Raw genomic sequence first — 27235 nt, forward strand, 5'->3', positions numbered from 1 at the left:
AATGGCAACCTGCTGTTCATGATCTGAGCCTGCCTGTGTGATGTGTGGTGCACGACATGGTGCGGTGATTGGGACGGTCAGGAGTAGACGACATGGAGTGCACGCGCAAAGGCAAATTCCGTCCTGGAAGGAGAAAAACGACAACGCCGAAGAGCGTCCGGCACGTGGCTCGCGGCGCAAGAAAAACAACTAAAATAAGAAAAGCAAACCAATTAGGAAAGACCACGGGGCGTCAGGCAGCCAATCGGAGAATGCCTAATCGGCCAGAGAGAAGAAAAAACGTGGTACGCAGGAGAGACGCAGAGGACACGCAGGGGAGACGCAGGGGAGACGCCGAGAGAGTTCCAGGAAGCGACGCCAGGAGGACGTCAACCACTGGAGCGGGCGTTGAAGACGGGTCGTCGGGCTGCGGACCCGAGCCACAAGGATTTCACCCGACCGGCGCCTCGTGCCAACCCGTTCTTATGCGTCGCCCGTCAACCCGAGCGTGCCGCCAGCTCCTCAAGGCCGGTGAGCTTCTGTGCTCGTGGGCAGGATAAGAGCAGTCGCGCTATGGGCCCGAGTTCTACACCCAGCTGCCCGGCCAGAACGCCGTCGCCGTCTACTAGTGCCACCACGCCGCCTGCTTTACCTCTTCAAGCTAGAGCTGACCAGCTCCAGTCGCCCGGACAACCAACTTACATCACGACGTTTGGTGAGACCGGCGCCACTCCTTTCGTCAGCTTGTCGCCGCCTCGCCGCGTCCAGACTGTTGTGTCCCTGCCGTCGTTGCAGGCCCGGACTCGCGCACTAGTTAGCTCCATACTAGCCCCAAGTGTGTTTCTTTCTGCGATTATGTCTATTTGAGTGTTTCTTTTGTGTTTTCTATTTTCTTCTATTTATTTTAGGCCTTTTTTATGTTCCATTAAAAGTTTGTGTGTGTGTTCAAACCAACGGCTTTGTCGTCAATTGGTTTTCCGGAGGGTCCGCCTAAAAGAACTGTTAAAACATTTGAGTGCACGAACGTTTGCCCCCATATTAGGGTCATCACAGCCTGCCAAACGCACCCTAGCCCATTCTTATTCTTCTGATTACTTGAGTCCCATAATCCGGATCCGCGGTCACTACTTGCCCTACGTAAGTATATTGACTTACCACTTCCAGTGCCTCGCTATTTATCGTAAACTGCTGTTCTCTTCCGACACTGTTACACAAAAATTTAGTTTTCTCCAGAATAATTTTTAGACCACCCACCCTTCTGCTTTGCCTGTCCAGGTCAGTGAGCATACATTGCAATTGGTCTCCTGAGTTACTAAGCAAGGCAATGTCATCTGCGAATCGCAAGTTACTAATGTATTCTCCGTTAACTCTTATCCCCCAATTCTTCGCAAACCAGGTGTCTGAGTATCTCCTGTACGCACGCTGTGAATAGCATTGGAGAGACCGTATCTCCCTTTCTGAAGCCTTTCTTTATTGGATTTTTTTGCTCCATTTATGGAGCACAACGGTGGCTGTGGAGCCGCTATAGATATCTTTCAGTATTTTTACATACGGCTCGTGTACACCCTGATTCCGTAATGACTCTATGACTGCTTAGGCGTCGACTGAATCAAACGCTTTCTCATAATCAATGAAAGCTATGTATAAGGCATGGTTATATTCCACACATTTCTCTATAACATCATTGACAGTGGGAATATGGTCTATTGTTGAGTAGCCTTTGCGAAATCATCACTGGTTCTTTGGTTGAGAGAAGTTTAAGGTGTCCCTGATTCTATTTGCGATTACCTTAGTAAATACTTTGTTGGCAACGGACAGTAAGCTGATCGGCCTATAAATGTTCGAGTCATTGGTGTCGCCTTTCATATGGATTAAATTATGTTGGCGTTCGTTTAAGATTCTGTTACACGCGACGTTATGAGGCATTGCGTATACAGGCTGGCCAGTTTTTTCTAGAACAATCTGACCACCATCCTTCAAGAAATCTGCTGTTACCTGATCCTCCCCAGCTGCCTTCCTCCTTTACACAGCTCCCAAGGCTTTCTTTTGTTCTTCCGGCGTTACTTGTGGGATGTCAAATTCGTCTGGACTGTTCCCTCTTCCATTATTGTTGTAGGTGCCACTGGTACTGTATAAATCTCTATAGAACTCATCAGCCCCTTGAACTATCGTACGCATATTAGTAATAATATTGGCGGCCTTGTCTCTCAAAGCATACATCTCATTTTGCCTATTCCTAGTTTCTTCGTCACTGCTTTTAGGCTTCCTCTATTCCTGAGAGTAGGCTAAATTCTGCCCCTATTATACTTCCTTGTGTCAGCTTTATTACTCTTGTTCATTAACATGGAAATTTCTGCCAGTTCTAGTCTAGCTATAGGGCAAGAGGCTATTATACATCGGTGTTTCTTGATCAGATATTTCGTGTCCTGCGATAGCTTACTGGTATCCTGTCCAACGGAGTTACCACCGACTTCTATTGGACACACGTTGTAGCCTCAGCCAGTAGGGCTAATATAAGCATCAGCAATATATTACGAGACATTGGACCTGAAAAAAAAAATGTGCGCAGTTTGCACTAGTCTGGCGAGGCTGGTGTCAACAGCGGAGCTTGTGGCCACCTATACTTTGCATGGCTTGCCTAAATTGTGTGTAGGTTTTGCGAGGTTAGTGTAGGTTTCGCTAAGCTTTCGGTAGGCTTGGCTAAATTGTTTCTAAGATTTTCCAGCCATTTCGAGTCAAAGTTGGCAAACACCAAGTCTGTACAAATTTATTTGACTGTATTTGGGAAGAAGCCCCACTTTAGCATAAGACATGCCATCCCAATCGTGGTATAGATATATTCGACAAGTAACTTGTGCTTGCTAAGGTCGACACTGTGTAAATTCTGCCCCTATTTTACTTCCTTGTGTCAGCTTTATTACTCTTGTTCATTAACTTGGAAATTTCTGCCAGTTCTAGTCTAGCTATAGGGCTAGAGGCTATTATACATCGGTGTTTCTTGATCAGATATTTCGTGTCCTGCGATAGCTTACTGGTATCCTGTCCAACGGAGTTACCACCGACTTCTATTGGACACTCCCCAATGATGCCTATAAGACTGTCGTTCAGTGCTTGAACACTAAGGCCCTCTTCCGTAGTTAAACCGAATACCTGTTCTGTAGCTTGATCCGGAATTCCTCTGTTTTCGCTCTTGACATGAACTCATTGATCGGCCTCTTATGTACAAGTTTCTTCCGTTGCCTCCTCAAGTCTAGGCGAATTCGAGATCTTACCATCCTATGGGCACTGCAGTGCATCTCGCCAGCACGTAAACGCCTTGTATGATGCCAGAGCTAGCGCAGAGTATAAAGTCTATTTCATTTCTAGTTTCACTATTCCGGCTCCTCCTCATCCACTTTCGGTTATGCCGTTTGCGGAAGAAGGTATTCATTATCCACTAATTATACAGTTCTACAAAGTCTACTACTACCTCTCGCCTGCTATTTCTAAACATATGCCATATTCTCCCACTGACTTGTCTTCAGCCTGCTTTTTGCCTACCCTGGCATTGAAGTCGCCCATCAGGATCGTGTGTTTTCTTTTCCCTATGCCCATCGCTGATTCCACATATTCATAGAAGCTTTCGACTTCCTGGTCATCATGACTGGATGTAGGCACGTAGGCCTGTACGACTTTCAAGTTGTGCCTCTTATCAAGTTTCACAACAAGACCGCCTACCCTCTCGTTAATGCTATAGAATTCCTGTATATTACCAGCTATATACTTATTAATCAGGAATCCGACTCCTAGTTCTCATCTCTCCGCCAGAGCCCGGTAGCACAGGACAGTCCTGCTTTTCAGCACTGTATATGCTTCTTTCAACCTCCTAGCCTCAGTGAGCCCTATTATATCCCATTTAATGCCCGCTAATTTCTCCAATAGCACTGCTAGACTCGCCTCAATAGATAAAGTTCTAGCGTTAAACGTAGCCAGGTTCAGGTTCAAATAGCAGCCTGTCCGGATGCAGATATTTTTTGCACGCCCTGCAGCGCCACAGATCGGACCGCCACCATGGTCAGTTGCTTCACAGCTGCTAGGACTGAGGGCTGGGGTTTATGGTTGTATTCATACAGGAGGCTGTGGCCGAGTACTGCACCAGGGTAGGCCAATCCCGCACGAAAGTGTTAAACTCGGGAAGGAGAGAATCTGTTCCAGTTACTTGCTGGCGCTCAGACCGGCTTGCCTGGTGCCTAGAACCACACCACCCATAGATACCGCTCAGGGCGAGAGCTTGTTCTCAGCGAGCAGCATCGAGGGGGCTCATTGCCACAGTTGTGGTATACAATACGCCGAAGGCGCACTCACCTGAAAGTGTAGTATTGCAGAACGATCGCTATTATTAAAAACGGCCTCCCCGGCACGTACATGAAGTGTATGCCTAGCACTCAACAGTTTCGCTAGTAGCATGTCGGAGCCGAGGACGAGAGGAACATTATCAACACAACGAGTACTAAAACATTTATTTACATCAATAGGGCTAGGTCAGCTCAACAAACATCATGACGGAGAGGGACACGGTTGCTATAAGTTCGCAGTAAACTTTGAATGCATGGGGGAGGGTCGTATTTTTACAATTGTTGACAGTTGTTGAGTTGCTTACTGTTGTTTTACAGGTGCCGTCAAGCTTAATCACATGGTTACGTGTCCGGTGAGGTTCAGCAAAACATTGTTCAAACAGCTTCCGATGACATGCAAGCGCTTTCAAAGGTTATCACGCCTTTTCCAAGCGGCGCAAACAGCGTATACAGTTCTTGTATACTCGAATCTGGGCTAAAATTGGGTTCAAAGCTGTGCAAACGTTGCGCTTTTGACTTATATCCGGTCAGTGTCTTTTACTTTTCGTTCATTTTCCAGTTACGCTGAAGCATCGGCTTGTCATGTTTCGCACTCAGTAATGTGCAACGCTGCAGTAAACTGTATAATAGTTTGCGCGTGCTCTTACTAGAGACAAGTGTGTTGTTCTCGCGCACATTCCTTGTAAGACGCAAGTTCCCTACTTGCACAGCTTGCAGCAAAGACTTCTTATTGCTAGTCACTCCCTTATTTCCGTGGACCATCACGAGTCATTGAGCTTCGTAGATTCGTGTGGTACTGCGCTAGTAGATCTCCAACGCTCCGGCGGAATGATTCTGCTGCGCGCCTATTCATTTCTTCTACATTTATTCATACATTATTAGGTGATATACAAGCTCCAAGTCTAAGTGAGTTGGTTTAGACCTGTGTAGAAAACGTGGGAGAAACTTCACAGACGTCTTTTTAAAATATTTTTATAATAGTATTTCGGGAAGGGCAAACAACCTCCCACCTAATCAATAATACAATAATACATATATAATGAACTGTTCATCAACACTCAATCGTTCAATTTTGTTAAAATATCCAATAGAACACAAAATCAATCAATTTTGCCCAAATCAAATATCCTATCCTAATTACAATACAAAAAAGCATATTCAAAAGAAAAAATAATATGATATACACACAAAAACTGAAATTAGTTTTGATATTCTGCATTCAGAAATTGACATTTAATAAATATTGGACTACGCCAGAAGGATATAATAGTAGGATTTTGTGTTGAAATGCGTTAGAAGAAGCAGATAAAATGTGCATTGAAAAACGAATTGCGTTCCAGATTTGATTGCCACCGAAGAGCAGTAGGCGTTCACCACACACATCATGCTTAAGAGGACAATTTAAATTAGCAAATGGTAATTGTCGTGTACAACAAGAAGGATAACGAAATAACGACATAAGAAAAGGATAATTGTAATTGGCAGTGCTGTACACATATGTGGCTGTTTTTTTCTATATGAGGTCGAATCCGGAAACCTGTGATCGGTACAAAAACGGTTTCTTTGGGTAAATACGGTTAGCATTGGTTGCAGTTAGCTTACTGAATATTTATAAGTTTTCTGAAAACAGATAAGAGCAAAAAAGTATTTGTAATGTGGTGGTACAACTGTAATAACAATCCATAATTAGGGCATGTCATCCCCAAGCAAATATTGAGCACGTAGTTTGAATCTGCATTTATCCGCGTGAGTGGCCACTTATGTTGACTCCAATACATTTATTTGAAGATACTTCTTCAATCTCAGATTTATTGTTTATTAGATTCCGTTCGTTATTTTTCACCTTTCATTAGCTCTCCACCTGTGGCGGAACACGATCTATTCAGTACTCCTTCTTTGAATACTTAGTCTATTCTTCGTTAACAATCAGTCAATATTTCTTTAGTATGTGTTTCCTTTCACCTCACGGTCAGCTGCATTATTAGCTGTAAACATAATGCACGTATCATCAGCGTACATCAGCACGTTAGAAGTACGCCGTGCTAGCACGACGTGTTTGATCAGTCGCTATGGTGTTGGGCTGCTAAGCACGAGGTCGCGGGATCGAATCTCGGCCACGGCGGCCGCACTTCAACGGGGGCAAAAGGAGAAAACATTCGTGTAATTAGATTTAAGTGCAGGTTAAAGAACCCTAGGAGGTCGAAATTTCCGGAGTCGTCCAATATGTCATCCCTCATGATCAGAAAGTGGTATTGGCACGTACCACCCAATAATTAAAAGTCACCAATATGTGCAGCAAGTCATTCACATATAAGGCAAAAGGTAATTCTCTGAGCGCCGACACTTAAGTTACTGCAGTGCGTAAGTACCACATTGAAGACCTGATGGTATTCCTTACCATGGCGTATGTATTCGTCAGGGCCACGTTTAATGCTCTGTATTGTAGATGGTGCTAATGTTTGGTGACCCTGGCGTCGCCGTCGTGACTAGCCCGTCATCGCCGGCTGCTATCTGGTACGCTAGAAACTCCGGACTATCTCCTATCCTTTAGTTTATATTGCTCATAACATTTTCTGCAATCAGTGTTGCTCGTGCGTACGCGACATTCGTTCTTATCAATTGTTCCGCTCGTGGTAGCATGGTAGTGAATAGCATGGCAGAGATTTAGTTTCCTTGCCTTACCCCTTTCTTGGGAGGTAATTCTCTAATGTTCTTGTAGAGAAACAAGCTAGCTGTGAAATATTTATACATAGTTCCGGAGATATTCACGTGTGCCTAACGTACTCCTTCATTTCGCAATGCTTCCATGACTGCTATCATCTATACCGAATCAGATGCCGTTTTACATCCTTTGAAATCATACGTAGAGGGCGACTGTATTTCGCAGAATTCTCAACGACTTGATTGAAGACGTAGATGTGATCCACTGCAGCAGATCTCTTACAGAAACCAACCTCATTTCATTGCTGATTATTCATGTGTTGCCGTAATTTTATTCCATATATTCGTTGTGATTTTTGCATACAGTACTGAAAACAAGATAATAGGCATATAATTCAACTCTTCAACGTGTCGTTTTCTTCTATTAGTATAATGTTGGCATCCTTTCAGCTCTCTGGTTGACATGAAGTGGTGCGTATAAAGGGCAGTGCGTAAGATGCGTATAAAGGGTCGCTGGTTCTTCAAGTTTAATATCCCTTCCACATTTCAATACATCCACTGCTATTTCATGTTCCCCACCCTTTTTTTTCGAGGGAATATGTCTTGCAAGACCCTTCTACCTTGGTCTCTAGTAATATAAGATGACTCAGTGTGAAATTCATCATTACTTGCAGTGAACCCTGCGTGGCTGCTCTGGTCATATTATAGTTCAGTGAAGAATTATTAAGCTAGTTTTATTTAAAATCTATATTGCTGGTTAGTTTTACATGTTTATATCTCACTGCATACATCTTGTCCCGTCCTATGTCAAGTGATCTCATTGATTTCTTGTTGCGCTAGTTTTCTGCTGCTTGCTCAACCTTTCCAGCCCTATAGTTTCGAATATCGCCCACTTTAATGTTGTTCTTGATCAGCTTTGACAGTTTAGAGAATTCTATCTTACATATTGAGCTAGGCAATTTCATCGTTTATTGTTTATTGCTAACGCCATTTGTGTCTTGCCTACTGATAGCTTAGGTTCCCTACCTCCCACGTCTATTGCTTAATTTGAAATCAGCTTAATTACGGTGTTATTGTCATGTTTCTGTCCCGAAGCTGCATATTTCTTTCTTAGCAACTGCCCAAATTTGTCTGAATTTATCCTTGCGTAACTAGGTTGGCCTCCTTATTTGCACATTTTTTATTGTTGATTCCAAATCTCCTTAACCTGCCATATTTCTTCTTCACCAGGACTGGAGGTTGGAGCGCAGGCTTGTACTACCTTTATTTTGTGCCATCTATTAACCTTAAAAGAACAACTGTTAGCCCTCATTATTGCTGTAAAATTCATTAACATTGACCATTATGTTATTGCAAATTAGAAGTTATACTCCATATTCTTTCTTTTCTGTGAGACAATGGTAGCAGAGGACGTGGGCGTTAGTCAGCACTTTACGACTCATAAGTTTTCTAATATCACTAACGCGGATAATATCTCTGGCAATGCGTAAAGTTATCTAAAGAGCCTTGCTAAGCTTGCCGAATAGAGGGGGTTTGTGAGGCGAATGCTTGCCAGGTTGTTTCCAGTGGCGGCCTGCCCGGATCCAGGTGCATAGCACCCTTTGCGGCATCGCAGATATGTCCTCCTAATAATGATATTGGTGCAGAGAGCCCTTCACATGAAGGTAGTGACCTTCACATGAAGGTAGTGAAGGTAGTGGCGAGGTACTACTCAAGCGCCTCATCCCCATTACAAGAACGCCAGCACTGCCTCGCGCGTGGTGAGGCAGTGCTTGGTGAGGTAGCGCATCTCTCTCGTGCACATGCACGTGACAGCGCCCGAGTCCCGGTCCGATCATATGTCAGGGCGTGGCTCCTGGTCATCGCGGAGAGAAGTTTGTTCGCTGAGAAGACTTGGTGGTCAGCTGAAAACGCTTCAGGTAACTTGAAAATTTCGTCAAGTGTTCAGCATTTAGATTTTGGGTAGAATATCACCCACAATAAACCAGTTCGTTTACTGTGCTTCGAAGAAGAGTGCTACATCTCTAGTAAAGGTGCTGGGCATGAGTGGAAGTCCCAAGTGCGCAAGAGAGGAGGGCCCCGGCTCTGAGCGATTAGAACCTGGTGTGGCGACTTGTCAAGCGGCACATCGAGAACGATTACGAAACACGTTAAAAATATGCAAGCACGTGCACAGCGGTAAGTCCACCATTCACTACACGATGCCTCGCTGCACGTGCGCTTGCACAGCTAAGAAACATAAAGAGGATAAACACCTACGAACAGCCCAGCGCCACAAGAGAGCGCTCCGCAAATCGCAAAATGACGCGTCGCTGAAACGGTCTGCAGAAAGCGGAGTTCACGTTGACAAAACAGACTGAGCTGATAAGCGAAGCAAAGAATATGCATTGGCTTGGGTCGGACGTCAAGGTGAAGGAAGCCAACAGCTGTCGGAGGGATCCGGTTGAGCGCCAATGCACAAGCGCCCCTTCACAATACGTCTTCCGCTCACATCAAGCAGCCTACGAACAAGAGCCCTCGAGAGCTCGCCTGCCATCTACGCCCGTGCAGCTGGTTGAGGCACTCACCACGCGAGCTTCGTAAAACACCAGCCAAGCTGTTAGTGCTCTGTAGTAGTCAGTCAGAACGCTTTGTAGGGCCGCTTAGTCTGTCTTCTTTCCACGCACTGCAGACGCGTATTTGCACTTATTAGGTTTGTGTAAGATAGCCACAGCACGCGGGCCGGATCAGTTATGTGGCACGGATAGCTGGAACACAAAGATCCTTCATGTTGTGGCGTGTAGTTGCTTTTATCCCGAAAGTGCGAAGGGGATTTGGAGCAGGGGGAAGGCAATGAAACATACTGCTTATGCGTAGAACTCTGGTATGAGGCAGACAAAACAATGCCATTTCCTCCAAATTGGAGCATCTGCACTGAATTTTTGACCGGCGCAGGACTTGCTGCGAAGTTTCAGCCGCTTTCAGGTAGTTTGAACAGAATGGTTGGGAGGTTTATTGTTACTTCCCGCAATTTGGGCAGCAGCTTCAGAATTATCTAGGGCAGCCACTTTGATGGGAGTGATTGCATTGGTGGTCGTGCTTGATCCTGGTGCCTGGTTGGGCCCTGGACAAGGAGCAGTCGTGTCAGTGACCGCAAACCTTGGTAACGGATTTCATTGACAACGTACCTGATCAATTTGGCACTTGACGATGGAAGTGAGAGTTTTTACTACGGTTACCATCCGTGCCCCGGTCGCCGATTTGACAGGACCAGGGATCCTCTGGACCCCTTGTCCGTAATTGCGTACGTACATGCTGCTGTCTGGCAGCAATGTGTAGTCGTCGCTCTCATCAGTTGGACCTGTAACAATAAAAATTAAACTAAGGAGTCTTACGTGCCAAAATTACTTTCTGATTATAAGGCATGCCGTAGGTGGAGATTGCAGAAATTTCGACCATATTCAGCTCTCTAATGTTCGCCTAACTCTAAGTATACGGGTGTTTTCGCAGTTTTCCCCCAAGAAATGCGGCAACGGTTCTGGGATTTCTTACCGTGGCATCTGCAATATTCGTAGGGAAGCAGTTGTCAAGACATGGTGTTAATAATTTGAAAAATCGTATGCCCCATTATGCGAAAAATACGCGTTTTCGTCGGAGGCGTGACCGAAAGCTGGTGCTAAACATGGCTGACGGCACGACGAGTAAAAACACGTCAGAAATGCTCGGATTGACGTCAAATTTGTTAGGCAGGGCTCTGCATATAAAGTCAATTGTTAGAATTGAAAAAAAAATCGTACGTGTCGGTCTGGGTGAGAATGTAACGCGGCACTCCATTGTGCGAGACGATCACGCCCACCCGACACCACGGTGGCTCGATGGTTATGGTTGATTTAAGGTGTGCCCATTGCGTGCGCCATTGCCCACGTCACGTAACTGCCTCCGTCACCACCTCCCACGTGTCACTTTCTCTTTGGATTTTGTCGGTGTGGTGTCTAGTACGATGAACTCTAGACGCCAGATCATCAGGGTATAAATTGAGGTGTACATAGTCTGTGCGTTATGGCACATGTGACGCCGCTGCCTCAGAAACGTCACTTGTTCTTCGAATTTTATCGGTGCTGTGTCTACTGGTATCTACTCCGAAGCGTCCACCTAAGCGGTATCTGTGAAACATCGCCGCCCACGGGAGCATGCCGCAGATAAAAGCAAGGGACGAAAAGGAATGTCGTGCAAATTTACAACATGCACGACAACACAGAGATGAATACCTAAGCAAAAATGTTTACCCAAAGTGTAACGAAGGCTTTCGCATTCTAACACGTAAGCAGTATTAGGTGTCTCTGCCCAACTTTCTTTTTTGATAACCGAAGAGCGTTTATGAAGGTGACTTACGAGTCTTGCGACTGAAGGTACCTACGAGAGGCGTTCTTCTATAATGTAGCAGTAGTGGTACAGCTTTCTCGTATAGAATGCCTCCTCTAATTTGCTGAAAGCCCTCCTTTATCATTCGAACCGCTCTTTCAGCAGCTCTGGTTTATTGTAGATGAAAGGGTGTCATGCACAGGCGCGTAATGTTTTTGCTGTAAATGCGCACTTTCCTTGTGAAACATATTCCGTTGTCTGATGCAAATATATGCAGCACAGCAAAGCGGGCGAGTATGTTCTCAGATCCCTTATTGTGCTTTTACCTTATGAAGGCTTGATAGGTATTGCTTCAATTTATTTTGAATACGCGTGCACTACAACTAGCACCATCTTCCCGGTTACTGGTCCTGCGGAATCAATATGAATCCGACAGCACTTTTGGTGCATCTTCTGCCAGTTTACAAGAGGTGCTGCCTGTTGTATAGGCAAATTTGCAATGCAGCTTTAACAGACGGCCGCTGCTCTATATCGCGGTTGCCCTGGCCACCAAAATAGTGAGGGTGCCACAGCTTTCAGTCCAATGACCCTTGGTATGTTTCATGAAGAAGTTGCAGGAAACGTTCTCTGGCATCACTTGTTAGGATGACATAACTCCCAAGTATACGAGGTCGTGGGCAAAAGACAATTAGTCTACGTTCATGATAAGGTGCCACATCGGGCTGTGTGTTCGTATTGCTTGGTTGCCAACTACCCAATACGTACTCTTGTACTTTGCGAAATGTTGAGTCGAGAGATATTAGGTCCCTTAGTTCAAGCGTTGAGGCCATACCTTCATCAAAGCTACGCAGTGCAAAGACATCTTCAGGGGGCTCACCTTCATCGCCATCTCCGGTGGCCTGCTCGTAGTCTGCTGGTAGTGGTCTGCTGAGAGCAGCTGAGTTGAGCAGTTGTTTCCCAGAAACAAACTGGAGCCTGCATTTGTGTGATCAGTAGTGAAGTGTCACATGTTGAGTTCCCCTAGCCGCCATGGTTGGTGCCTTGCGGTCAGGTGTCAACAGCCCTAGGAATGGATGATGATCCGTGATCGTCGTGCATTCGCGACTTAGAAGAGAGTTGTGGAATTTTGTTACACGGAAGTTTTTTACTTACGCTTCGCCTTCTAACAGTGAGTGGTCCATTCTCCTTGTGCCAGTGTCCTTAAGTGAAAATCAAACGGTCTATATTCGTTGTTGATAGAGTGAAGCAGGACTGCTCTGACTCCGAGAGACTATACATCGCACTCTAGCTTAAGTTTCATTGTAGGGTCGAAATGCTCAAGCGTCTGAGCATTTTCAGACTTTCTCTTGATTCATCGAACGCCGAATCTTGGGGTGCTTTCCCTTTCCATACCGCTTTCTTTCGAATTGTTAATACAGCGGTGCTAGCTGCGTCGGCATGCTTGGCAAAAATTTTCCCTTAGAATGTCAACTTTCCGATAAATGACGGCATTTCTTCCAGATTGCGTGGGTGAGGTGCGCGCGTAACAGTTTCACGGTTTTACAGCAAAGCTGAATATCGCTAAGTTCTGGAAATAGTTACGTGCGTCTTCTCGCCATACATGGTCCGATCCCGTAGACATTGCATTAGCAGGCCGACTCGCGGCAGAGGTGGAGCGTGCTTTCGCACTCCGCCAACGTGCGAAAATAAGTTTAAAATCTTAGGTTCAAGTACAACCTGTATCAGATATTAAGCTAATAATAAAAGTACTACACTTTGACCCGCATCGGTCATTTCTATATTGGCAACGTCCTCTCTTTGTCGGCGTTACAGGCGCTTGCGTATCTCCTTTCCTGTCTTTGGGTGGTCGCCTGGTCGTGATCCCGTAAGCCTGCTGCCCACCAGGACTTCTAGGCGGAAAGAAATCTGAACCATCAATGTGGCCCCGATCCCGCGAACTTGGAAGGTTTCAGTGGAGCAATAACAGGTATCAGAGGAAGTTTGTGGGGAAACAGTCTTGCGTGTCCTTTGTTGTGTGTGAGCGCTTGTGGTTTCCGAGTGACCACACAAGCATAACTGCACTGCAGGACTTCGACCAAGGCACGATCGCCTTGCTTACGGTTAAGCAATGTCTGAGCCCTCAGAGTGCGGTGAGATGCCTGTCTATTTTACGTGCCCGGAGTGGTTACTGAAACGTGCCGTGCAGTGTTTCGCTACAATAGATAGACATGTACAGGCGCCCAAATCTTTAGCTGGTGTGCGCGAGCGGCGACTTTTCCGTGCGTCGGCGCCGTATGACGGGGCGCGGCTCGAAAGAGTCTGAGGCTAAGCGCATGCGGACAAAGCGCGCTCAGCTGGGCCCATCGTCTGCTAAGCTGTTTCCAGCCTCGCCCCGTCATACGGTGCCGACGCATGGAAAAGTCGCCGCTCGCGCACACCAGTTAAAGATTTGGGCGCCTGTACGCGCCCGGTGCCTCATATCTTCCGAGGGCCAACATCGTGATGAAGCGAATGGTCGTGCCTTGCCTTGAATTTATGGGCAGGCGGCGTTTGACGCACGCCAGTGGACAGTTCGCCACGTAAGGACCCACATACACAACTTCGCTGGCCATCCACCTTCACAGGGCAAATATTTTTTTCTCTTGGATGGAGGCCTCGCCGTCAACATGTCTGATGTGAATGAGTACCGACTGCAGAAATTTGCATTCATCATAAAGTAACTTAACGCCTGCTTCTGAAACGTAAAAGCAAGAATGTCAATTGCCCTTACTATCGTCTTTCTTTTCGGACGTGATTACATTGTACGCTTCAACACCGGGTAAATCTATAATAATCGTGTCGATTATTAATGAAGCAAGTCGGTACAGCTGTGAAGTTACGTTGTTCTTTAGAGCATAATGAATTGATCTCGCCTTACAAACTTTTGTTATTGCTTCATCTTTGAAGTACCGGTATTCTGGAGGACCCTTCATTAAGCCGAGTGCCACGGTGAGAATATCCCCGTAGTGAGTGAAAATAGCCTTAACGTTGGAGCCTTAACCTTAACGTTAACCTTAGCCTTAACCTTAACCATTTCGCTTAGTCTTGTGGCTCCGCCGGCCGCAGTCACATGCAGCACCACAGCGCCCGCGTTGTCCAGAAGCGTCAGCAGGGCCCTCCCGCATAAGCTCGCCCCTTCGCAGTCGAGCACCTTGAGGGGACAATGCACGAGCACGTTTTTGAAGCCCACATGTAGCGTCAGGTCGCCCAATACCGGTAAACGACCACTGTAGCAAGACAAGTGCAAGAACGCCTTCAGGGCCGGCCAATGATTTCCATGTTTCAAGAACAGTTCACGTATAAATGAAACACTAGCGACCCCGTGTCGACTTCCGTTGCTACTTGAACCCCACCCCATATCATTCAGTGGCGGAATGGTTGCTAGAGAAATATTTTTTTCCCCTCCGACAGCAATTACCAAAGGTTGACTTCCTCACTGCTATCGTCCATTGGGGCGGTTTCCGTTGTATTCAGCGCATCGTATTGATAAGAAGGTCTCCTATGCCTTGTCTGGGGTTCCAGGCGGGTCATTATCGGGTCGCTTTTGTTATTATTTACATCAATGATATCTACCGTGTTCTTGAATCACCCTCTAAATTAAAACATTTTGCCGACGATAATTTGCTTTATTCTACCTTGGCAGATAAAACCGACCAAAGGGAAATTAAACGATGCGTATCAGGTCTGCATGACTAGTGCACAAATTGGGGAATGGAAGCAAATTTGTGTTTGTTTGCTCATATAACAAAAAAGAAAACCGCGCCTTCCTTCGTCAGGAATTGGTGACAATTGTTTCTTGAATGTAAGTACCTTTATGTATTTAGGGGTAATCATTCATTGCGACCTGTGCTGGCGCATCCAGGCGGAGGGGGTCTGCTCTACGGCTTACTGGAAACTGTTCTTTTTAAAGAAAACGCCGCAGCATACGCCCAAAAATTTGAAGCTAAATGCATAATAAACATTTGTTCGCCCGGTTTTGGAGAACACTTCCTCATTTTGGAGCCCTAAGTATCTTTAGTTGCGAGATAAACTTGAAAAAGTTTGCAGAACCGCTGTGCGTTTTGTTTGTTCATGTTATCGGAAATTAGATTCTGTAATAGACATGTCGAAATGTTGCCACTTAGAAGTGCTAGTAACACAACAAGAAAAAGAACAAATGAGATTGTCTTTACAGATAACCAGGAACAAAGAAACAAACATACATTCGGCCCCCTCTCAAGTACAGAGCGCGTTTGAAGCAATCTGCCAGTATACACTCTTATAAAACAAACGTTGATCGTTCTAAACACTCTTTCTTTCCTTCATATATTAAGAAATGGAATCGCCTTTCGGACTGCACTATAAAACTACACAAGGTACATATTTTTATGCGCAGCTAGAATTGTATTACAGGCAACGGGATATTTATTAATTTATCATGCTTACTGTTATTTCTTCAATTTCTAACCTGACACGTGTATACTCGTTCATCCTTCCTATAATTTGTGTTTGGCAATGTTCTATGAAGTTGTGTTGTCGGTGCGGAAATTTAAGTTTTCTGTGACAATTCCTCCCCTTTAATGGGCCTCAAGTGATGGCCACAGCATTCGTGAACGAATAAATAAATAAATAAAATTTGCCTGCACTGCTCTTGCTTACATTCTTCTACACCTTCTAAATTCCAGGTTTTCTTCGGCTTCATGTTTCTCCCTAAGGGCATTTTTCGAGCCGCCTGCAATTTCAATGGTGTCTTTGGCTCGAAACACATTTTTATAGCCTCTTTCTCGGAAGTTTCACCTGATGTTGCGAGCGCTTCCGCTTCAGCTAGCATCAGGTCTGCCTTATCCAGTAGTTGCTTCTGTGGAGACCCTGGCCGAACACCACACAGAATACCATTCCTGAGCATCCGATAGAGGGGGTTGCCAAATTGCAGTCATCGTCTATGCGGCGTATTTCCGCCAGAAACTGCGTGACAATTTCCCCTTCCATATGGCAGCGGATAAAAACTTGAAGCTCTCCGTTATTTCATGTCACTTCGAATGATGGTGCTCATCCAGCACCTCCACAACTTTCTCGAAACTCAAAGTGTTTGGGGCTCCTTGTGTGACCTTCCCATCTAATGCTTACATGGTTGACGTGCTGAATGGTGCCACAAGCAGCGCTCTCTTTTTGGCTGAATCGGTGATTCCGTTAGCTTCAATGTAAGCATCTGTCTTAATGACATACGGCTTTCCCTTATCTGTCTTCTGTAATGCAGGAAACATATGATGAGCCATGCTTGTCGTTGAGGCTGCCTTCTCAAATGTAAGTTTCGTGTCTTCTTTCATCGAATGTGTGGTATCCTGGCTCGTGCCCACTGTATCATAGCCAATATAATCACTTCACGCGGGCCCGTACTTTCGGGGGCACCATTTTTTTAATCTCCAAAATGAGAACGGTAGCAAAAATGGGGAGAAGGAAAGGAAAAGAGCTGCGCATGCGCAGAACTCCGGTATGACGCAGGCAGAACAGCTTGAATATATGGTTGCGTGCTGCGATTGTTACCAATCCTTCATTGCTGCTTTCGCAGGTGTCTGCCTCTCACAATTAAACCTCCTCCATGAAGCACAGCACAAAAATGACATCCATGACGTCCATGACCGGAATATCTCTCTGACTTAGTAAGAAGGTCGGAGCAGTGCAACCATACATTGTAGCTGATGGCTACACGGAAGGCAGAAAGGGAAATCGTTACGCTGATTGAGGCTGGCGAGAGACTTGGCTTGAAAGGCGCGGAGCTGAGGGTATGGGCCGAGGAGGAAGCAAAGAATGTGCGAGACGAGAGTGCACAAGTACATGCAGGCGATAGCCGTAGGTTCGAGTTAAAGCGCAAGGTTTACGACAGAATGCTGCGCCTTGAAGAGTTTAGCCTCAGCGTAACGCGACTACGAGGCGCACAATTTTCCATTGATTGAAAGAATTTGACCTTGTCGCCACCCAACGACTTCGTTAGTCCCGTCGAGCTGAAAATTAACTGCGGTAGCAATCTTGTTGCTAATCTTCAAGGCAGACGGGCAGATGCAAAAGGCAACCAGTCTTGATTTTTGTTTCATACTTGTGAGCAGCACACCAATTTGAACTTAAGAATTGAAAAGCACTCCGCTTGTCGTTACACCCTATAGTTTGCCTGGTGCTAAGGGACGCCCTAATATCAGTGGGAGTGGTTGTAAAGGGAACCTCATGAAAGATTTTAGATTTCTCGTACGGCTTCCTCTGAGCAGATGGAACGCTTAGAATCGGTACAAACCGCAGCCGTGTATTAATGTTGCGTGGAAAGCCAACTGGCCAATTATGCTTTGAAAATGTCCCTGCCGTCTGAAATCGACAACAGTCATGTCTACCATTGTAAACATTGCGTGAGTTCTTTGAAAAAGAGAGCATATTCTTCGGCACATATACCGAAACTGCACAGTGAGGAACACGATAAAGCTAAGAGACAGAAGTGCAACAGACGAAAGTGCAATAAACGCTGACCATTCTGAGAAAAAATATGCCATCAAAAGGCATACGCTGGCGAGACAGGTGATAATCGTCGCTTCAGGGTCAGTCCATATAGTGTGCCAATGGCCGCCGAAATTTCGTCAGGCATAAGAGAAGTGGGGCTTTCCTTGCATGGTTTGCCTAAAAACTTAAGCTAATCTTAAGCAAACGTATTTATAGTGCCGTGTGTGATCCTTGTCTCGCGCAATCCGTTTGTATTGTCTGGAGCATAGCGTTCCATTTTGTTCATGCTCTAACCGAAATGTCGCGCCAATTTTCTGGATATTAAACATTTTGAGAACAGTCATACGTCTTGATGAGATTTATGGATGCTACACTGTACAAGTGTGCAAATTAGTTTCTTTGAAACTATAGCTGAACATGTTATATGTATACACTATTGCTATACAAATGCAAGTTTCTGTCTTTAGAAAGAAAATGCCGCGCAGTTACAGTGTCATGGATTAAAAACTCAGAATATTAGCTGAAGTTAAAAACAACTTTCAATAAGACTTCCGCGTTTCAGTATTTATAAACACTGTTGCTGCAATCTCCCAATCTGCTCTAGCCCTTTAAAATGGCCTGTGCTGTGTTTTACGAGCAATTAGGGCGTGTCTTGTAAATCACCATTAAGAAGTCTTAATTTAAAAATTGCTTGAGTTAAAGTTTGGTGCGTGCCAATGAACATCATGTGTAGCCTCCACAGAATGTGTTTGATGACCTAAGACTTCTTGAAATGGGGGTACTGTGATGACTTGTGAAGCGACGCACCAAAAACAGTGCCTAAGCGCGTTGAAAATACCCAAGCACGAGCTCCGGAGCGCGTGCACCATTGACTACATGACGCCTCGCTGCCTGCGCGCTCCTGCAGTGCAGAAGGCAAACATCTACGAATAAGCAAGCGCGCAATAACTCGTCCCTGAGGCACCCTACCGAAGGAGAACAGGCCACGTCGGCAATACAGAAGGACCCAAGAAGTGGTGCAAAAAAGTCGCGTTGGCTTGGGTCGGGCGTCAACGTTTGGGAGGCCAGCAGCTGACGGAGGGACGCAGTAGAGCACCAAGGCACGAGGACATGTTATACCGACGCGTCGTCCGCTAACGTCAAGAAGCCGACTAACAGGAGCCTGCGAAAGCTCGCCTGCCGTCTCTGCTCGGACAGTTTGTCAAGCGGCCCAAGACACCAGCTTCCTGGAAAACCAGCCGAAGTGTGACTGCACTGTGGTTGTCGGTCTGAACGCATTGTAGGGACTCTTATTCTCGGTTTCCCCCATGATCTCTGTCCACGTATTTGCACTTTTATAGTTGAATATATATTTGTGTGCAGTGATCGTTACTATTCCTTCCTTGCTGCTCTAGAAGGTGTTTATGACTATCGCAATTGAGCCTGCTCTCCGTTCCGCTGCGTGGCGCTAGGGCAACTGGCACCATTACACCATCGTGCAAGCCATCGCAGTCGAGTGGGCCTCCGCGGAGAGCCGCTCTAATTCAGATCGGTTCCCGTGGCAGCAGTAGTGCAGGTAACGATTACCACCTGCGGCAGAAGCCTAGCCAGCCTGGTGGTAGCGTCCTGGGTCCTCCTGTACACACCATGCACGCATGAGTCATTCCATGGCGATACGTTCGATGAACTCCAAGACTGTTAAGAATTATTCAAACTGGTCAGAAATTTGAACAGATGGGGCAAGACACAGAAGCTTCGCAACGTTTGCTTTAAAATGGTGAGCGTTAAAAAGATGAGCGACGACAGAGTATGTAAGCCATGAAACGGCGCTATCGCAAATGGAAGAATTTCGGCGACATTTGCTTGTGACGTATGTCAGTACTGATTGCCAAAAGGAAGAAGACAATGCTCCACGAGTGAGGAACCAGCGCACTAACCAGTGTCGGTGTGTATAACGAGGACATGTCCCGCCTCTTCAAGTGCGCTGATCTGAACATGACCGAAGAGAGAAAATTGCACTATCCTAAGTGTGGAGTTAAGAAGGAGGTTTTTGTAGTACTCGTTCGCTACACACCACACAGTGCTGCTGAATTTCCCACCGATGCGATGACCATGTGCAACACCCTGCAGTAGTGTGCCCCTCATTACAATCGTGAAATTAGCAGCGAACCAGCAGACGTGCTTACGGCAGGTCTAGACTAACAACAATTCGTTAAGAGAAATCGAGAAATCAACCTAACGGAGGAGCTTCGAAATCTGCATTTACCGCAAATCACATCATTAGATTCAACTCTCACCGACGTCTTTCGGGCTGACGTCTGGCAAGCTATTCTGATGTCAAAATTCGAGGCGTCGCCTGCGGATCTTGAAAGATAACCACCGGTACGTCGCGAGCCGACATATGATTGTAGCGACCGTCTGTCACTGATTGGCACCCAACTTCGGTGAAATTCAGTGACCTCGTCTGGCCTCCACGTGGGGGTCATTTCCGCTGGCTCTTTCTTGATATGTGAGGTGGCAGCCCGAGATGGTAACCGCCACTGCCACTCAACAAATCTGTTTACTGTGAAGCAAGTCACTCTACTCTTCGTTCTCAACTTGTAAAAACTTGTGTTACTTGTCTCCTTTAAACCGAGCTCTCAACAACTGGCGACCCCGACGTGATGTCTTGTAGAACCGTCGTTTCACGACACATTGAGTACCGGTCCCACACATGAGAAGGTAACTGATACCGTGGCAGGGCAGTAGAGGCCCCACCAAGTCTAAATATATGTAATCGAAACGGCTCTCATGTGGTCGAACTGCTGGACCGCTGAATGTGTGTGCCGAGTCATTTCCATGCCTTCATAGGGTTGGCAGCTTCTTTCCCAGCTTCGAACGTCTTTTTGATCTGTGGCCAGACGAAGCTTTCTGAGATAAGCATATGTGTTGCTTTCATGACGGGATGCCTTAGTTCTTCCAGTGAACCGAATATTGGATGCCGAAACGGATGGGGGGCACGAACGGGCGAGGAGCTGCCTGCGATGCGTCGCATGTGATCAATGTTGTTGTATTGGGAAGTGGCCCCTCCGCAAACTGGAGCGACTGGCCTTTTTCCCGCAATTCGCGCAGGTCGGGTTCATTTTGTCGGGCGGAAGCTGGAGCTTCAAAATCCATAAAGCCAGCAGGCACAGCGCTGATCCACGACAGTGCCTCAGCTGCCTGATTGTCGGTCTCGGAAATATGGCGGGGCTATGCGTAGCAACTTCTTAGATAAAGGAAAGTTGTCAAGGCTCACGTTCTGTATACGGTGGACAGTTGTTCTTGAAAACGAAGGGTAATGGCTTGTGGTCGATCAGAATTTAGAAGCTAAAACTGGATGTTATCTGCACATCTGTGAGTGACAATGCGGTCATGTGCCGGGGATCCGGCTTGATATAGCCTATACTCTGACTTCATGAATAAACTGTTGGCAGCCTGCCCTCGTAGTGTGTTGTGTGTTTCTATCGCTGTCCTCGTTTATCGCTCAGTTTTAGGCTACCTCCACGGATACATTAAAAGTGAATGCATTGGTTAATAATACTTTGTTCAGCTGTTTCTTAAAGAGGTTTTGACTAACTTCCAAGTCAGAATCCATTTCGAGTTGATTAAGAACCGACTTCTTTTTATACAGAATGTCCCACATAACTTGAGCAAATAATTTAAAAGACCCGCCGTGGTTGATCAGTAGCTATGGTGTTAGGCTGCTGAGCATGAGGTCGCGGGATTGAATCCCGGCCATGGCGGCCACATTTTGGATGGGGGCCAAAACACTCGTGTACTTAGATTTAGGTGCACGTTAAAGAAGCCCAGGTGGTCGAAATTTCCGGAGTACTCCTCTACGGCGTGCCTCATAATCAGAAAGTGGGTTTGGCACGTAAAACCCCATAATTTAATTTAAAAGTAATTTAAAAAAGAAAGGTGCGTCTGAAGCGAATTCAAACAAACGCATACTATTCAGAATAACCTATAGGAATTCAGACATTTTTTTCGTTTTCGCCATAATTCGCTAATTAATTAGGTTATATCACACAACGCAGATTTGTACAGCACCTGCAGAAACCACAGATCGAGTTCTTCCCTTTACGATATGCCTCACGTAGCCCTTCTTTTTCGTGTTGTAATTAAAGCCCGCGAATTGGGATAAAAAACAAAAGATGGAGCACTTGCGCAGTTGTATCATGCCGTTCTCAAGCGGGCGTTCAGTGAACAAATGCGGGTCCCGTCGGATGACAGTGAAAATGCATGCTGATTGCCGAGCGCTGCCGATGAGATAAAGAGCGCCGTCCCGCTTTCTCGTCACCAATCACAAGTTACTATAGATGGTTTCACTCGCGCGATAACGGCAGCGAGAGAGCGCCCCCAAGAAACTTCCGGTCACAGACCTTATCAGTCTACTGCGCCGGAACACAAAACCCGTTTTAAGTTGTTTTACTGGCGGAAAGTCTATTTTTAAGTTTTCAGACAAAAGACATGCGCTTACGCATCAAGACAAATACATAAAAATTTTCCTGTAAATTAGGGCTACATTCACATTTAAAATTGTTCTTATGTACAGAGGAAAAGTGCAGAAAATATGAGGGCTGAGATTCTAACGCACTCTTACCAGTCAATATGGCATCCAATGCCTTTCTAGCACGTTAAATTTAGAGGGCTACGTCAACGCGCGAAACCGGAAGCCGTCCAATGCCTATGTATGTAAACAGTGAAAGGTTCTATAGACGGTTTCATTCGCGCGATAACAGCAGCGTAATACTGCGCCCCCATGAAACTTCCGGTCATGCGCCTTATCAGTCTACTTGGCCGGAACGCAGAGCATCTTCTCAATTTATTTCGCTTTGCGGAAAGCCAATTTTTCATTTTTTAGATAAAAGACATGCGCATTACGCATCAAGATGAATGCATAAACTTTTTTCGTATGATTTACGGTAAACTTGACTTGTAAAACTGCCGTTACGTACAGAGGAAAAGTGTGGAAAGCCTGCTGGCTTAGATTTTAACGCACTACTGCTACTCGATATCGCCGCCAATGCCTTTCTTGCTCACAAGATTTAGCGGGCTACATAAGCGAGTAAAACTGGAAGCCGTCCAGAGCCTATAGGCTATTGCGAATAGCATGCGTTCGGTTCAATTCGTTTCAGACGCACCTTTCATTTTAAAATTCTTGGCAGAAATTTTGTGGGACACCTTGTATATCATGGATTGTTTGCCATAGTTAGTCCGTGTTATGAATATTTGTCGTTTTTGTTCTCTAAAGTCAATGCTGCTACTTATTTAAATTTTTTATGATGCACGTCTTGCAGTATCTTCGAATAAAATATTTCGTCAGCTCTTAACATATCATGTCTTAAAAATAAAGATGGTGGTCTGAGATTATGTGGGTTCCATTCGTCGCGGTCATAGCAGTGAAGTATTCGTTCTTGCAATAGTAATAATTTATGAGAATTTCCATGTGTTGTTGTTCCCCGTACTCTTGCCATAACACAATTTGGAGTAAAGCAGTTCGAAATACTTAGATTTCGTCAGCCTCTGTCACATGCGCTTGGCGTTGTACCTCTGTTGTGAGATATCCTTGAAGAATGCCAAAGAAACCAACGAAGGAAAAAGCCACAGCCCGGAAATATAGGCGGCGGCAAACGCCAAAGGGACAAGGCAGAATAGAAGGAATAGGAGAGCGGGCGCTGCGGAGGTTCGCAAAAGTGAAGACAAGGAGGCGGTGCCGGTTCGTGGAGCAAATGACTAGAGCGACTCTGCTTACATGGGCATTCATCCTCGACCGAGCCTCTCCTGCAAAGCAAGCCTGCACAAGAGTTCCATGACAGACAAAGGGAGGGCTGAATTTTGCATTTTGATGCACCATGACGGGACCTACTGTCAGACACCATCAAATGAGTCGATTTAAGGACAGAATACTGTTTAAATTATGATAAACTTAGTTCTGATATATTCGAAGCAGATTGAGCAACTGGAACAGCTTTTGAATATATTGAGTAAGGCGGCATTGCACTGAGCCATTCCAAAAGGCGACGCCATAAAGCCGGACAATTTCGATAGTATGCAAAAGGCTGCAGCTGCATGCATTGAATGTTATTAATACACCTACTGACAAAACTGATGTGCTTAGGATCAAGAGCTCAGTCCCTCTCTAGAGAAGAAGAAGAGAAGGGAAGACGGAAAGGCAGGGAGGTTAACCAGACTGAGTCCAGTTTGCTACCCTACACGTGGGGAGGGGAATGGGGAGTGAAAGAGGGAGAGAGAGAACTTAGGTGTAGGATGTCTATAGTCGGGCACTCAAGTCTGTTGCCCTCAGGTAGCGAAAAAGCGCTCGAACTGCTTTCTGGGCCAATGAGCTGTGAGGCCAGGCTCCCAAGATCTTCGCTTCCGTAAATGGCCTGTCATCCAGTCTATTCAAGGCACACTGGAGAGTCGCACGTTGATTATCGAAGCGAGAACAGTGGTACAGAAGGTGACTGATGGTCTCTTCACACTTGCACTTAGCGCACATTAGTGAATCCGCCATTCCAATACGATAGCTGTAGGAGTTGGTGAATGCTACTCCTACCCACAGCCGACACAGCAGTGTTGCGTCACGTCGTGGAAGGTTCGCTGGTAATGTAAGTTTCAGTGATGGGTCGAGGCTGTGTAAACGAGACTTACAGATCTGTGGTGTATGCCAGCAACCTAACGTGATTGTACTAGCGAGACTGCGAAGCTCTCTTGCAGCGTCGACTCTGGATAACGGTATAAGGAGTGTCGGTGAGCCAGCCTGGGCACGTCGGGCAGCGTCATCGGCGAGGTGATTACCGACGATGCCACAATGTCCCGGCAGCCACTGAAATATGATATCATGTCCTCTTTCAGATGCACAATGGCAGGTTTCGTTGATTTGTGACACCAGCTGTTCATAATTGCCCCGTCGTAAACTTCGCAAGCTCTGAAGGCCTGCTTTGGAGTCACAAAATATTGCCCATTTGTTGGGCGGTTCTTTTTCAATGTATTCGACAGCAGCGCGAAGAGTGGCCAGGTCAGAGCCTGTAGATGTCGTTACATGTGAATCCTAAACTTGATGACGACTGATTGAGATGGTAGAACAACGGCGCCTGTAGAATTTTCTGAGACGGAACCATCCGTGTAAACATGAATTCGGTTAGCGTATGAACAATGCAGAAGTTCCATTGTGATCTGCTTGAGAGCCGCGGTGGTCAGGCTAGCTTTCTTCTACTATTCCTGGAACAGCAAGGTACACTGGAGGCTTCTTCAAGCACCACATAGGGGATGGCGTTCTTCTTGCGGGTGAGTGCCTCAAAGACAAAGAGTGCCGGTTAGCCGCAACTGATTTGGAGAACGCTGCCTTGGGTCTTTTCGCAGGCAAGCGAGCGAGATGGTGGTCAGGGACTCTGGATATATGGCGAACATGCACCCGGAGTGCGTCGATACCTATATAGGTCCTTATTGGGTGGTCTCTCGCGGTGGCAATTGTTGCCACGGTTGAAGCATTTCGGGGTAGCCCCAGAAATGTTCGTAGGGCTTGGCCTTAAATGCTCTGTAGGACATGGATGTTAGTTTTGTTAGCATTGGACAGCACTGGTGTGCTGTATCGCAAGTATCCTAGGAAGAGCGTCCTGTATAGTTGAAGCATAGATGCCACGGATGTGCCCCACGTTTTACCGGCAAGAAACCTTAATATATGGGATATAGAAGTAAGCCTCTTGTTCAAGTATGTGATGTGGGGGCTCCATGAAAGGTCTCTGTCTATAATAACGCCTAGGAATCGGTGAGTTTTTGCGTAGGAAATTGGTTGGTGGTCAATAGAAATGGGGTACCAGGTCATGGGCTTGTGGGTAAAGGCGACTAAGGCGCACTTCTCGGTCGAAATGCTCAGGCCTTGCGCACGCAGGTACGATGATGTTAGGGTCACTGCTTTTTGGAGCCGTGCACGCACCTGGAGACGTGTAACTGCCGATGCCCATATGCATATGTCGTCAGCATATATGGAAAGGTTTACTGTATGTGGTAGAACGTCGGCAAGGCCAAGGATTGCAAGGTTGAACAAAGTGGGGCTAAGAACCCCACCCTGAGGGACGCCACGGTAAGTGTAATGTCAGCAGTTCGGCCATCTGCACTGTGCACAAAGAAGGATCTTTGGAATAGATAGCTCCGAATCCACCGAAACATGCGTCCACCAATTCCATTATTTTACAGGGCATCAAGGATGGCTTCGTGCGTTACATTATCATAGGTGCTTTTCACGTCGAGGAATAGTGCAACCGATATACGCTTGTGGTGTTTTTCTTGTTGTACAGACGTGACTAAGTCGATCACGTTGTTAATAGAGGAACGGCCTCTTCTAAAACCAGCCATGGCATCGGGGTATACGTTGTGGCGCTCAAGATACCATTCTAGGCGGGTGAGAATCATTCTTTCCATAACCTTCCCAACACAACCAGACAGCGCTATGGGTCGGTAGGACGCTAGGTCAAGTGGCGACTTTCCAGGCTTCAGAAGTGGTATCAAGCGGCTGGACTTCCACCGCTCAGGAACGACGCCATCATTCCATGACTGGTTATAACATTCCAGAAGTCTGCTTCGGCCATCTTCACCTAGGTGGCATAAAGCAGCGTAGGTGATGCCGTCTGGTCCTGGCGACGATGAGCGCCTGCATGAGGCAAGCGCAGCGTCCAATTCCTCAAGTGAGAAGGACACATTCAATTCTGGGAAGCGTGCCGCAGGAACCTCACCCAGAATTTCGCTATTGATGGTGACCACACTGCCCGCAATCTTCACACAAAAGTCTTCGGCTATATCGACCTGTGAGCGGCCTTGATGGAGGGCTAGGGCTGAGAATGGGTGTCGTTGCTGTGGAGACGATCCAAGGACACGCACCGTCCTCCATATGATAGACAGTGCTTGTGGGGGTCAAGTGATTCACAGAACGTCTTCCACCGTTGTTCCTCCAGACTGGCCATACGACGTTGGATTTTCTTCTGTATACGTCGAGCGACTCTAAGGTCATGAATTGACTTCGTGCGCCTGTATCGCCTCTCGGCTCTTCTGCGAATAGTTCGAAGTCGCTCAAGCTCCATGTCAAAATCCGTACGTTTTTTAGCGGATGGAAATGTGTACTTAGGCGATTCCAGTACACTTGTAATAAGGTTCTCAATGGTGCCGGTAAATCCTTCTTTGCATGCCTCTTCGACCTTTGTCTTATACGTTGACCACCTTATATATGCTTGTCGGGAAGTAGAAGAGGAGAAGCTTCCAAATCCAGTGATACTTAAGTAGGTGGGAATATGGTCACTACTATGAGTCTCGATGTCAGAGAACCATCGAACATTTGGCCAAGTTGCCGTGACACGAAGGTCAAGTCTAAGCAACTGCTATAGTTCGAACCACGCAAGTACGTCGGACTGCCATCGTTCAAAATGCTAAGTTCATGGTCGGAA

General features: G+C 46.2%; 1 pseudogene; it reads right to left on the bottom strand.

Annotated features, from left to right (window-relative positions):
* Window positions 1–12910: 12910 nt before the first annotated feature.
* Window positions 12911–13085, bottom strand: LOC142589107 (U2 spliceosomal RNA; annotated as a pseudogene).
* Window positions 13086–27235: the final 14150 nt, after the last annotated feature.

This window comes from Dermacentor variabilis, chromosome 7 (genome assembly GCF_050947875.1).
Source record: "Dermacentor variabilis isolate Ectoservices chromosome 7, ASM5094787v1, whole genome shotgun sequence".
Lineage (NCBI taxonomy): Eukaryota > Metazoa > Arthropoda > Arachnida > Ixodida > Ixodidae > Dermacentor > Dermacentor variabilis.